The sequence below is a fragment of the Silene latifolia genome, unplaced genomic scaffold (genome assembly GCF_048544455.1).
Source record: "Silene latifolia isolate original U9 population unplaced genomic scaffold, ASM4854445v1 chrun_scaffold_16, whole genome shotgun sequence".
NCBI classification, from domain to species: domain Eukaryota; kingdom Viridiplantae; phylum Streptophyta; class Magnoliopsida; order Caryophyllales; family Caryophyllaceae; genus Silene; species Silene latifolia.
In genome coordinates, this window is record NW_027413123.1 from 11420150 (window position 1) to 11434255 (window position 14106).

At 38.7% G+C, this 14106-nt stretch overlaps 1 non-coding gene across 1 annotated transcript; it reads right to left on the reverse strand.

Moving 5' to 3' along the window:
- Positions 1–322: 322 nt before the first annotated feature.
- LOC141637371 (small nucleolar RNA R71) lies at positions 323–430 on the reverse strand. The gene has a single exon (XR_012541755.1). It is a non-coding gene; the product is annotated as a small nucleolar RNA R71 (small nucleolar RNA).
- Positions 431–14106: the final 13676 nt, after the last annotated feature.

Sequence of the window (14106 nt, forward strand, 5' to 3'; positions counted from 1 at the left end):
TGCAATTTAATTTATGACATGCTTTCATCATGATAAATTCGTTATAGTCCTTAAATTTAAAGGGATGCATATAGATTAATCCCACAGGAAGTCCGTTGGAGGATCCCAATTTGCATGTGCAAACTTTCTGCGATTATTGATCCATGATCCGTCAAACGGGCGTCACTCAAGCCCAAATAAGGGAAATACTTTTCCCTTTCTCTTTGAAGAACAAGGCCAAGCTTTGGATCAATAACCTTGACCGCACCGCTTTGGGAATCACCAATTGGGAGACATTGGCTCTTGCGTTCTATCAAAAGTTTTTTCCACCGGAGAAAACTTAAACCTTGAGGAGCCAAATCACCGGTTTCCGTCAACAAGCTCTTGAAAGCTTATATGAGGCTTGGGAGAGGTACAAAGAGTTGCAAAGACAATGCCCACATCATGGGTTGGACGATTGGTTCCTAGCTATAACATTCTATAATGGATGTTGTGCCGAGTCCTGAAGGATTCTTGATTCCACCAACAATGGGCGTTTTGATCAAATTGACACCGATATTGCTCATGCCACGATCAATCTATGGTGGTCCATGATGCACAATATGTCAATTCCCGAAGTGTGCCACTCAAAGGTAAAGAAGAATCCTCCGACAATCCCGTCTTGTTAGCTCAAATTGCCTTACTCCAACAACAATTGGCGGAACGAGATGCTAGAGATTCCCTTCAACAACTCAATGTCGTGTCTTCTATAAGTCAAATCATTGTTTGTGATTGTTGCGGAGGTGCGGGTCATTACACCGCTCATTGTCGAGCTACTATTGAGGAGGTAAATGCTTTTCAAGCTTTTAGACAAAGTTCTTATCCACCGGGTACATTTTCCAATACTTATAACCTGAATTCAAAATTCCATCCGAACTTGTCTTACACTAGCAACAATGTGCTTAACCCTCAACCCCCACCACAACAAAATGCCTATGTCCCTCAACAACAAAAGTATAATCCCCCACCGGGTTATCAAAATCAACAAAGGCCACCTCAACAAAACTACCAACAAGGGCCACCACCTCAAAATGGCCAACAAAACAACCAAGAAGGAGGTAAATTTGAAGGCTTGATAGTACAAATGCAAAGGGAATTATTGGCTCAAATCCAAAAGAATGATCAAGCTCACAATGCCGCAATCAAGATGCTAGAGCAATAAGTGGCTCAACTAGCCTCATCTAGCTCTCAAAGGAAAACCGGCCAACTACCACCTCAAGGTACGCAACCACACGAGACCGTTAATTCTATTTCCTTGAGAAGTGGTACAAGCTATGATGGGCCGTCCATGACTTTGGATGACGAAGTGGTTGTTAAAAAGCCTAGCTTGGGGGAGTTTGATAAGTCCATTTTATATACACTTGAACCCCATATTTTAGCTCCATTTTGTATGTCATTATGTACTAAACTTAGTGATTTTGAGCTAATATTGCTTCCTAGTTGTATTTTGCATGCTTCGCCACATTTTGTAGGTATATGAGCTTTTAGGAGCTTAATCCTACACATTTGCAAGTGAACTAGAAGCTTGGCTAACAAAAAAGTACGATGGACCAACTTGAAGTGATGTTTGGACTTGCATGAACAAATATTGTGGATTGAAAAGAGAAAACAAAAATCAAAGTCAAAGGAAGTCAAGCCCAAATGCAAAGTCCACACAAAGCTCTTAGGATGCTCAACATGGGATGCTTCATAAGATGCTAAGAGGATCTTAAAACCGGAGACTAAATGCACATTAACAACAAACTTTGGATTCCACAAGACTTTAATCATGCATTAATGGAAAAATACCCGGATTCAGGTGTCCCCGATCGGGGTGGCCTGTGTAATACCCCGTAATTTGATAAGTATTTGTAAGAATAATTTATGTAATTCGAATAATTAATTAAAAGACATTATATTAATAATTCCAAATAAGACGATAATTAATAATAAAATAATATATGAGTCGGGTAATATTGACCGAGGGGTTGACTTACATGTGATAAAGGAGTTTGACTCGGGAATTTTAATAATAATAATATAATTTATAATAGTAATAATAATAATCGTATATAACATAGTTTCCTAATATCGCTCTATAAGATCTGCCTTATCACTATAAATAGATGGCATGACCTAATGAGAAAGCTTATTTTCACATAAAAAAGAAAGAGAGGGAGAATAAGAAGGAGAAAAGCAATGGAATTTATCGTCTTCTATCATCTCAAGGTGACGGTTTCGTCGAGGAATACTTTTAGTTGATTAGCTTGGATTGCGTAATTGGATATTACTTCCCAGGTAGGATAACTACTCAACTTGTCTCACTATTTAATTGATAAGAGTAATTGTGGAATTGTATGGTTAATTGCCACTGATTGAATTGTCGGATGTGAATTATATCTCATTGGATTATATTTTGGTTATTGGTTTATTCATATCGTAACTATTGGATACCTCAAACTCGTTTTGGGATGATTATTATTATCGGCATGACATTTGCATTGGATACCTTAGTTTTATACTGGGATGGTGAATACCTCAACTTCGGTTGAGATGATGAATACTTCAACTTCGGTTGGAATGATGGATACCCTGGGCCAGGGATTGGCGGGCTGAATAAGTGTTTCGGGTGATGAGCTCAGTTGTTTTGTCATTATATATCATATCATATCACGTTGTATTGTTGTTGGTTATTCCTACTCAACCTCGTGGTTGACCGTGTATTCGTGAACACCTGTGATGAACCATAATGGGGAGCAGATTTGACAGGTACTAAAGATTAGCTGACTTGGGAGCTTATGGGATTGCGTGAGGACATGGCCAGTCTACCTAGAAGTCTAGACCTCATAGATTGATTAATCGCTTTATTCATTTCCGCTGCGAGTTGTAATTATTTTATATTAAGTTTTAGTTGGTTAAGTTGTAATAAACATGTATTCACTAAAGTTTTAATTAAAGCACTTTGGTTTGTTGTACTTTGTTATTTACTACCTTGAGAAACCGAGATGGTAACAGTCCTATTTATTTGGGAATGTCTTATTAAAGGCTCCAAAATAAATGGGGCTGTTACAAAGTGGTATCAGAGAAAAACGATCCTCAAGCCTAATTAATGAATAATAATGAACTTAGGATGTGTCTAAATAAAATGAACCCCGGGTAGAAACTGTTAGGAGCCCCTCTTAGTGCGGTTAAGAAGCTAGCCTTAATTCGTACTCTTTGGCCCTCTCAGTTTTGAACCGGGTACCCCGAGAGAAATTTGAGGAGTGGGTAGTTAAAAGGAGGTATTTAGGATATTTTTATGTTTTGAGAAAAATTACTAATATTGTTGCAGGGTGGATTACGGTAAGTATTGTTAATGAAATAATAGCTTGACCATGTGATATTTATGATGGAATTTGATATCGTTGTTGGATGAGATGAGAATTGGATGAGGAATGAGATGTCGAATTGTGTTGATCATGAGCATGAACTTAATTGTGGCATTGTTGTTGGCTATTCGGTTGGATGTTGTGTGATGTGTTGTTAGTAGTATCATGTCTAGTGATATGCGGTTATGTGAATCGCGAAACCATGCTTTTTATAATATTATGAAATGATTAACTTGTGATAGGGATGTTATAGAATAGATGCCTAGTCATGTGTGTGAAGTATGATGACCAAATTTTGTTAATACAAGTAGAGGAGGGTGTTAATAAGGGCTTATGACCTAGTAAAAAGGAACCTAGAGCTGAACCTTATTCTGTTAGATTTTTATCTCTATTTGATCTAGTTGCCATTTGATCTCACTTTATCGTCTAAGGTCGAAAGTTTTATGAGTGATAACCCAGTGAGTTAGCTTTCCAATGTCGTTGGTTTCATGTTTACAAGTTTTACGGATTGGGAGAAATAAATATTTTAGTGGACAGTGGTCAGAATGTTCCTGTACAGTTATGTTTTCGACAAACGATTTTGTAAAATTTCTCATTTAATCTGTGCTTAAGATTTTTGCCTAATTCTAACTCCATTTTTAAAAGATTCAAATATGTTTTCAAATTGATAAGCCACGTTGCCAGATAATGTTTTGACATTTAATAGTGATTTTTACAAGTTGACCCAAGTTTTTGACAAATTGCTGACCAGTTTCTGTTTGGACCCACTAAATTATAAAAATCTTTATAAAATGGTTATTCAAGTTTTAGACTTGATTTTTTTTCTCATGTTTTGAAAACTCCCTATATTTTCTGGAAAGTATAAAAACTCGAAGAGGAATGTAACAGTTATTTAATGGTGATTTTTTTTGAAAGTCACAACTTGACTTTGATTTATGAAAACGCGAGTTTACAAAAGTTCAATATAAATTCTTTGTCAATCCTTAAACTATAGTAGTTGAGATGTAGGAGTGATGATAAGGGGGGGGGCAAAGGAGAGGTAAGCTAGGATACATTTGACTACACCTTGTTTTTATTATAGGGTTAGTTTTATACGCGTAACTTGAAATTGGTACATGTGGGGTTGTGAAGTGTGCTATGATTTATGTCAAAATGAATAACCGTTGATCTATAATAGTGCTAATAGACGCTTGTGATGAATCTTGTTATAATCTGTAAACCTGGCTATCCTTATCTGATTGGTATTTATACAGTGTAACCTTTGTAATGGTCAAGGTTCCGAGGACGTAACCTTATTTTTAAGGGGGGTAGGACTGTAAAATCTCGGTGGTTGTGGCGTTTTGAAATTTTACGATGTTATATTATGGTGTTGGTGTTCTCAATCTTAATGTTTTGTTTGAGTTATCTGTTTTAGTTGTTGTCCTTACTTGAGCAATATAATGCATGATATAAGTGAGTAGAGCTTTAATTGTGTTATTAAACTTCGGGACGAAGTTTATTTTTAGGAGGGTAGAATGTGACACCTCATGTTTTAAGTTTATTTTGTGATACATTTTGATAAGTTTGATAATAGTAAATGGTTAAATTGTGTTCAAGTGGTAATAAGTAAAATGGTACTCAATTGTGTCGACGGTTTATTAAGGCTTTTTGTAGCACTTCTAGCTTTTGGGCGAACTTCGAGACGAAGTTCATTTTAAGGGGGGAAGACTGTAATACCCCGTAATTTAACAAGTATTTGTAAGAATAATTTATGTAATTCGAATAATTAATTAAAAGACATTTATATTAATAATTACAAATAAGATGATAATTAATAATAAAATAATAGATGAGTCGGGTAATATTGACCGAGGGGTTGACTTACATGTTATAAAGGAGTTTGACTCGGAAATTTTAATAATAATAATAATAATAATAATAATAATAATAATAATATAATTTATAATAGTAATAATAATAATAGTATATAACATAGTTTCCTAATATCGCTCTATAAGACCTACCTTATCACTATAAATAGATGGCATGACCTAATAAGAAAGCTTACTTTCACATAAAAAAGAAAGAGAAGGAGAATAAGAAGGAGAAAAGCAATGGAATTTATCGTCTTCTATCGTCTCAAGGTGACGGTTTCGTCGAGGAATACTTTTAGTTGATTAGCTTGGATTGCGTAATTGGATATTACTTCCCAGGTAGGATAACTACTCAACTTGTCTTACTATTTAATTGATAAGAGTAATTGTGGAATTGTGTGGTTAATTGCCATTGGATGAACTGTCGGATGTGAATTATATCTCATTGGATTATATTTTGGTTATTGGTTTATTCATATCGTAACTATTGGATACCTCAAACTCGTTTTGGGATGATTATTATTATTATCGGCATGACATTTGCATTGGATACCTCAGTTTTTATCGGGATGGTGGATACCTCGCTTTTATCTTTGGGATGGTGAATACCTCAACTTCGGTTGGGATGATGAATACTTCAACTTCGGTTGGAATGATGGATACCACGGGCCAGGGATTAGCGGGATGAATGGGTGTTTCAGGTGATGAACTCAGTTGTTTTGGCATTATATATCATATCATATCACGTTGTATTGTTGTTGGTTATTCCTACTCAACCTCGTGGTTGACCGTGTATTCCTGAACACCTGTGATGAACCATAATGGGGAGCAGATTTGTGAAAGGATTCAATAACCCTCTAATTAAACCTTTTAATTATTGATCTAAAATACTCATTAAAATAGATGTTTTTTTTTTTTTGGTGTAATGTGAGTATATATTATATCATAAGATTGAAAAAATTAAGTGTTACAAGCAAACCAGGGATCGAGTCCCATAACAAGCAAATTAAAGCACTACTCTAATGTTCAGGGATCGAATCCCATCAGCATCAAGTCCGCATTTTCCCTTAACTCTCTTCCTTACTTCCTCCTCTATTCGTGCTGCAACAATTTCAGGGCGTACCAAGCATTCATTGACTCTAGCATTATTCCTTTGATACCAAACTGAATAAGTAAACGCATTGAAAATAGCCACCTTTACTTTCCATGTAACACCCGCAAATTTTCTAATCTCATTTATTCACTTTTAAATTATGAGATGTAATTTTAATCCTTCAAGTACGGATATGATTTAATTATTTAATTAAATTCGTTTTATAATCGGTGTTCGCTCTTGATGCGTATTTTATCCTTTTTGACTCGGAATTTAATTCCGTCAAACCCGTAATATTTTGTAATTGTCTTGTACATATATTATAAGATCAAAGTGATCCCTACATAATACACCCACCAGATTTTAGAGGCCATCTAGCTTGCCTCCTACTTTTTATTTTATTGCAAAAACAACCCTAATCTATACCATAGTTCGGCCCCTTGTCTTCATAGCTTCCTTATATTATTCTTTTGGGTGGAATTTACCAATAATTGTGCCTTGTTGTCCCTTGCTTTGGCTGGTCACTTGCTCTATTTAAAGGACTCCATTTTCCTCTTCATTTCTTACGTACAAACTACTACAATTCATACTTCAAAGCTCTTGCAATTTGAATCAATTCTTCTACTCTTTTTACTAGTTTACAAGCTTGTTTTCCACCATAATTTAGGAGAAAACATATCAAGAGAATTCATCCTATTCCTTTCCTTCAAAACTCTAATTGTTATTGGTAATCTCTTCTACTTTGGTAAGAATAGTAATAATAATAGTCAAGGTAGTTTTATAGTCATCATAGTTTTATTTCATATACTTAATCGTGACATATGGAGCAATATACCATATGTGTTTTTATTTTATAGGTTATCAAGAAGACTCTGAAGAAGACGAGTATTTAATCGACTCGGACCTTGACAACTAAGGTAACAAAGGACGTTACTCGGTGTTACCATATATTTGTTGTAGTTGCTTGTATTAAGAACTTTGACATTTAGAGGACTTACTAATAATTTGGACTATAAATTGATAATAACTAATTTCGAAATTATGAGTAAAATGGCTATAAATTACTTTTCTGGAACATTTGACATATTATAAGTCACCATGAAGTTTTATAGTAATTGTTTTGCATTTAAAGTATTTATTTCGTATTTTACATTATTGTTGCAATTCTTGCAAATATAGTATACTTGGATTTGTTTTAATTAGTTTTAAAATACTTATACTAATTAACAATTTATGAAATTTTAATATAAGGCTGAGACATTATATATTAAGGTTGTGTTAAATTTTAGCCCTCGAAACCTTCATTTCGTAATTTAAAGTAAATTGGAAGTTTTAGTCAAAACAGAAATTTGTTGATAAACGATTCGACAATCTGTTTGTAAAATTTATATCCCCTGTTTATATTTCGAATATTTAAAAATGTTGTGAATAAAGTCCTGTTATTTTCAAGTCTAGGATCTACACAAAAAATTTCATAACATTTGGACGTGTGGTTTGATCAGAAGCAAATATTTGTGAACATCTATCCAGAATACAACAATTCTGTCTTTAGCTCAAAGTTTAATTTGAAAAACATATTTATCCTTCGAAACATAAGCTCATATTTTTCATGAATAAACTTTAGGATGTCTAGTATCCTGTAAAATTTTAATTTACCTCAAAATATATTCTAAAAGTCGATTTATAAATTAAGACATTCTGGTTATCATTTTATGACTGATTCTGCAAATCAATTTATATACCCCTGCTACTTTCGTCATTACAAGTTTATCAAAGAATAAAAGTTGTAGCTAAAACCTTCTGGAAACCATGAAAATTGACCTTGCATCATTTCTATTTTTATATATTTAATTATGAATTTTACCGTAAAAATTTGTTCATTTTGTAAAAAGCGCTTTTATGACTAAGTCTCAATAAAGGCCTAAATAATACATATCTTCATAAAGTACTTTCATTTAGACTTGATTTAAAGTATAAAGCAGTAGCTTTATCATATGTAAACTTCGAAACCATTTTATACCTTATAATTATACAGTTAAGTTTTCACTCGAGATAATAAAAGAGTAGTTCACTTACAAATCTTGAAATAAGATACTACCTTTTGGGTATTTTTGAGTTTGGAATATTTGGAGGGAAGGCAAGGAATAATAAACTGAGGTATACTATTTTCTTACCACCATTTGATTTGTTACCCGGTGAGCGGGGTTCCGTTGGTACAGATTGTCGTAGAGTCATGTACATGTACTTAGACCGGGCCGAGCAGGGGTTCCGTTATGGTTTGTGACTAGTGGGTTGGTGAGCGGGGTCCCCAAAAATTAGCACATGGTAGGTGAGCGGGGTCTACGGTTTTTAGCGATATTGCCAGCATGTTAAAATCTAAGCTTTGAACTATATTATTTCCATTTCGTTGTTTGAGGAATTTTTTTCATTAAGCATGCAAGACGATTTGTTCGATCGTAATTTTGATATCATATTTTAATTACTTTTGTTATAATACTTCAATCTATTTTGATATATTATTTCTTCTATACCATTTATATTGTGTAACATGGCTGGGAGAACGTCTAGTTACTCCCCCATCGATAATGGTCATTATGTTTATAACATGACGGGTATTCTTATGGATGGGATATCGGTGTGAGAGCTAGCGAGTAGTCCAAGATCCTACTGTTCCTTTATGTTTTCGGTTGAACACTTTGAGGATTTTTGTTTTAGCCTTTTTCTAGGAAAGTGGCATTTGTATTTGACCGAGCTTTGCAAATCTTCATAATTGAGAATTTTATATTCTCAATTTTTATCGATTAGACTTTTATCACGTGTTATTAATCCCGTTACGGTGATTCCGCCACTTTATTTTGTACTAGATTTATAGGGGGATTACAGTTGGTATCGAGCATCATCTTTGCTCCCGACGCTCACACATTGATCTGTAGGATTATGCCTAATAAATAATTTAGTGAGAGATGGGTAGAAACCAATAAGGACTTGGATGCTAGTTTATCTGTTTTTGCAAATCAGTGCTTAGCATTGACTAAGTGTTAACGTTCTTTTAAGATGGCCGGACGCGGACGTGGACGTGGACGTGGATGTCAACAGGAAGAGATTCCGGATCGCATAAAGAATCAACCAAGCGATCATCAACTCGCTTAATCACCTAACCAACAGGATCGAAGACTTGGCCCCACGCGGTAGAGGAAACGGTGGACAGCGAGAGTTCAGTTTTTCCCGAGCTGCCGGACAGATGGCGAAGAGCAGATTGACCTTCTTCAAGGGTGTCATTGACCCTGAGGCTCTAAGGCTGTGGATCAGACAGATGGAGCGACAGTTTGAAATCTGCGAGGTCCCAAACCAGCACATGGTGAACCTGGCCGTCCATTATCTGCAAGGTGAAGCCGACCATTGGTGGAGGATTGTTGGTTCAGCAGCCGCACTAGCACCTGGGTTCGGATGGACCGAATTCGTCACCATTCTTGAGAGAAGATTTTACCCTGAAGAACTAAAACACCGGAAGATCGAAGAGTTCATGGAATGCAAGCAGGGAAACCTATCAGTCCAAGACTTCACCGACCTTTTCAACGATCTTGCGCACTTTGCTTGAGGAGTGCTCCCCGATGAGGCCCGAAGGGTTTTCTATTATCGCAGGAAGCGAAAGCCGAGGTCACTCATTTGATGCCTAAAGACCGGATACCGTAGAGAAGATCTACAATGTCGCCTTGCTAAATGAGAGATCCTTAGCTCGAATCAAGGAGGAGGCTGCCCCTGTTAATGTACCATCTCAGAAGAGGCCTTTTTCTTCTCCTACTTATTCTGCTCCCAAGAAGAATAAATCTCCTGGAGGTTCTGGACCTAAGAAACCTCACTTTACCTCCCGACCTGCCTGGAAGAAGACTGATGAGAAGAAAGACTTCGTGAAGAAGGATGCCGTTTGCTATTCTTGCGGTGACCCTTATCATCCTGGGCTTACTTGTGGTGGTGACCCTATTGTCTGCTTCAAGTGCAATGAACCGGGTCATAAAGCTAGATGCCCGAAGAATGATACTGGTACATCAATTGTTAAGATGCTGCTACACGCCACGATCGCAAAGACCGGAGGTCTTTGCTCGCCGTAAAGGTCGTATATTTGTGCTGAGCCGAGCTGATGCCGAGGCTAACCCGGATGTGATTACCGGTACGTACCTTGTTTCTGGACGTCATGCTTTTATTCATTTTGACACGGTGCATCTATATCCGTCATATCCTCTAAATTATTTGAAAAAGCATCTCCGGTATCCATTCTGCTTTGAGCCGTTCCCATATCTTTACCTTCTGGTGAAGCTATATCTTGTGTTAAGGCATATGTTGACGTGCCTATTCTCATCGCTGGTGAGGTCTTTCCCACCACTCTTTTGGACTTCCCTCTGGGTGAGTTCGATGTGATCCTTGGTATAGATTGGCTGGCCCTTTATGACGCTCGTTTCCAGTGCCGAGATCAGAGGATTTCCTTGAAGAGTCCCTGCGGTAGCCGAGTTACCCACCATGGTGGTAGGCGTCAGGAGGGTATAAAGATCGTTTCTGCCTTGAAACTAATGAGTCTACAAAGGAAGGGTTGTCAAGTGTTTCTATGCTCTGTTTCCTCATCTGCTGAGTTACCTGAGCTTAAGGAGGTTCGTATCGTGAACGAGTACCCCGATGTTTTTCCGAAGACTTACCTCGGTATTCCTCCCGAGCGAGATGTTGAGTTCTCTATCGATCCGGTGCCAGTGCTTGGTCCGATTGCTAAAGCCCCGTATCGTATGGCCCCTATTTGAGTTACAAGAATCGCTGAAGCGATTGGATGAGATGATCGAGAAGGACTTTATCCGCCCTAGCTCCTCGGCTTGGGGTGCTCCTGTCCTCTTTGTGAAGAAGAAGGATGGTTCTATGCGGTTGTGCATCGACTACCGAGAGCTTAACCGTGTTACATAAAGAAAGAACAAGTACCCTCTACCCCGTATCGATGACCTTTTTGATCAGTTGAAGGGCGCTTCCGTCTTCTCTAAGATCGATCCGAGATCCGCTACCATCGATCCCCGTACGAGAGTCCGATATTCATAAGACCGCCTTTTGCTCAAGGTATGGTCACTATGAGTTCAAGGTTATGCCTTTCGGTTTAACCAACGCCCCTGCGGTGTTTATGGATCAGATGAATCGTACCTTCCAAGAACTCCTTGACAAGTGTGTGGTGGTCTTCATCGATGATATTCTGGTCTACTCTAAGTCTGAAGCCGAACATGTTGAACATCCGAGGATTGTTTGGGCATCCCGAAGCGAAGTGGTATGCAAAGTATTCGAAATGTGAGTTTTGGCTCTCCGAGGTAGCTTTTCTTGGCCATATTATCTCGAAGGAAGGAATTAAGGTGGATCCTGCAAAGATTTTGCTATCTCGATTGGTCTAGTCCATCTAATGTTGGTGAGATTCGTAGTTTCTTGGGTCTTGCAGGCTATTATAGAAGGTTTGTTAAGGATTTTTCCAAGTTAGCCCGTCCGATGACTCAACTTCTAAAAAAAGAATCCAAGTTTCTATGGTCCGAGGCTTGCGAAAAGGCGTTCCAAGAGCTCAAGAAGCGTCTTACTTCGCACTGTGCTAACTTTGCTCGAAGACGGTGTTGGCTTTAATGTGTTCGTGATGCTTCTAAGCATGGGTTAGGCTGTGTGCTAATGCAAGAAGGTAAGGTGATCGCCTATGCATCTAGGCAGTTGAAGGTTCACGAAGTAAACTACCCTACCCACGACTTGGAGTTAGCTGCTGTGGTTCATGCTCTTAAGATTTGGCGTCATTACTTGTATGGTGTGAAGAGTAAGGTTCACACTGATCACAAGAGCCTGCGTCATATTTTCACGCAAAAGGATTTGAACGCAAGACAGAGACGCTGGATTGAGTTGGTGAATGACTACGATCTGGAGCTGTTGTACTATGAAGGAAGAGCTAATGTTGTTGCTGATGCTTTGAGCCGGAAGAATGTTCATTCCCTTATCCCTTGCTCTGCTTTACCCGAAGCTCTGGTTCGCGAGTTCGAGAAAATGTCCATTGGCGTGGTCCTCAATGATCCTGCCGTTTGTGTTAACTCCTTGGTGGCTGAACCTGACCTCTTTCAGGAAATCCGTGAGAAGCAGTTGGTTGACTCTTTTGTTGCTGAGATCCGTGTGAAGATGGGTCTTGGGAAAGCTGTCGACTTTGCTAATGACTCTAGTGGAGCTTTGAAGTTTAAGGGTCGTTGGGTTGTACCTAAGGATGATGATTTGAGAAAGAAGATTTTCGATGAGGCTCATAATACTCCTTTCTCAGTGCATCCTGGTGGCGACAAGATGTACAAGGACCTAAGGCTTCACTTCTGGTGGCCGCATATGAGAGATGAGACTGCTGCTTATGTGAGTAGATGCATGACTTGTCAACGTGTCAAGTTTGAGCATAAGAGACCTGGAGGTTTGTTGCAACCACTACCAATTCCCGAATGGAAATGGCAGTGTGTGGCTATGGATTTCGTAATGGCCCTACCGAGGACTCGTATCCGGTAGGAATGGTATTTTGGTTGTGGTGGATCGTTTAACCAAGAGTGCTCGCTTCATCCCGATTCGCGATACTTGGAGTCCGGAGCGACTTCCGAGACCTACGTTGCCGAGGTGGTACGACATCATGGTGTTCCCTTGGAGATAGTATCCGATCGTGATCCGAGGTTCGTTCTAAGTTCGGAAGGCTCGCAAAAGGCTTTAGGTACCCGGTTCTTTCGATGAGCACCGCTTTTCATCATGCCGCTGCGATGGTCAATCCGAGAGAACAATCCAAACCTTGGAGGATATGCTCCGTGCCTGCGCTTTGGATTTTCGGGAAACCGGGAGAGACATCTACCTTTGGTTGAGTTTTCATATAACAACAGTTATCACGCTTCAATCAAGATGGCTCCTTTTGAGGCTCTTTACGGACGTCGTTCCGTAGCCCCTGTGTGTTGGGATGAACTGGAGATGTGTTGGCCCTTGGACCAGATGTGATTGCCGCCACTATCGATCGAGTTCGATTGATCCGGTCCCGTATGAAAGCGCCCAGGATCGTCGAAGTCTTATGCCGATGTTCGCCGTCGACCTTTGGAGTTCGAGGTTAGTGATTTGGTTTTCCTGAAGGTGTCTCCAATGAAAGGAGTGAAACGGTTTGGAATTAAAGGCAAGCTTAGTCCTAAGTTCATAGGACCATATCCGATCGTTGAGAGAGTTGGCGAAGTGGCTTACAAGCTCAAGCTACCCGCTTCGATGGGTAAGACTCACGACGTGTTCCATGTATCCCAGCTGAGGAAGTACGTTAGTGACCCCGCGCATGTGATCGAACCAGAAGTTTTAGAGATCGAACGGACGACCTATGAGGAGAGACCGATCCGGATAAGCGATAGGAAGGAAAACGCCTTAGGAATAAAGTGGTGCCTTTAGTGAAGGTTCTCTGGCGTTGCAACCGCTTCGAGGAGGAGACTTGGGAGACCGAATCTTCTATGCGCATTAAGCACCCTCACCTCTTCGATTAAGGTAATCTCGTTTCCCTATCAACACTCTTTAACTCCTTTCAAGTTTCGGGGACGAAACTTTTTCTTAGTGGGGGAGGTTGTAACACCCGCAAATTTTCTAATCTCATTTATTCACTTTTAAATTATGAGATGTAATTTTAATCCTTCAAGTACGGATATGATTTAATTATTTAATTAAATTCGTTTTATAATCGGTGTTCGCTCTTGATGCGTATTTTATCCTTTTTGACTCGGAATTTAATTCCGTCAAACCCGTAATATTTTGTAAT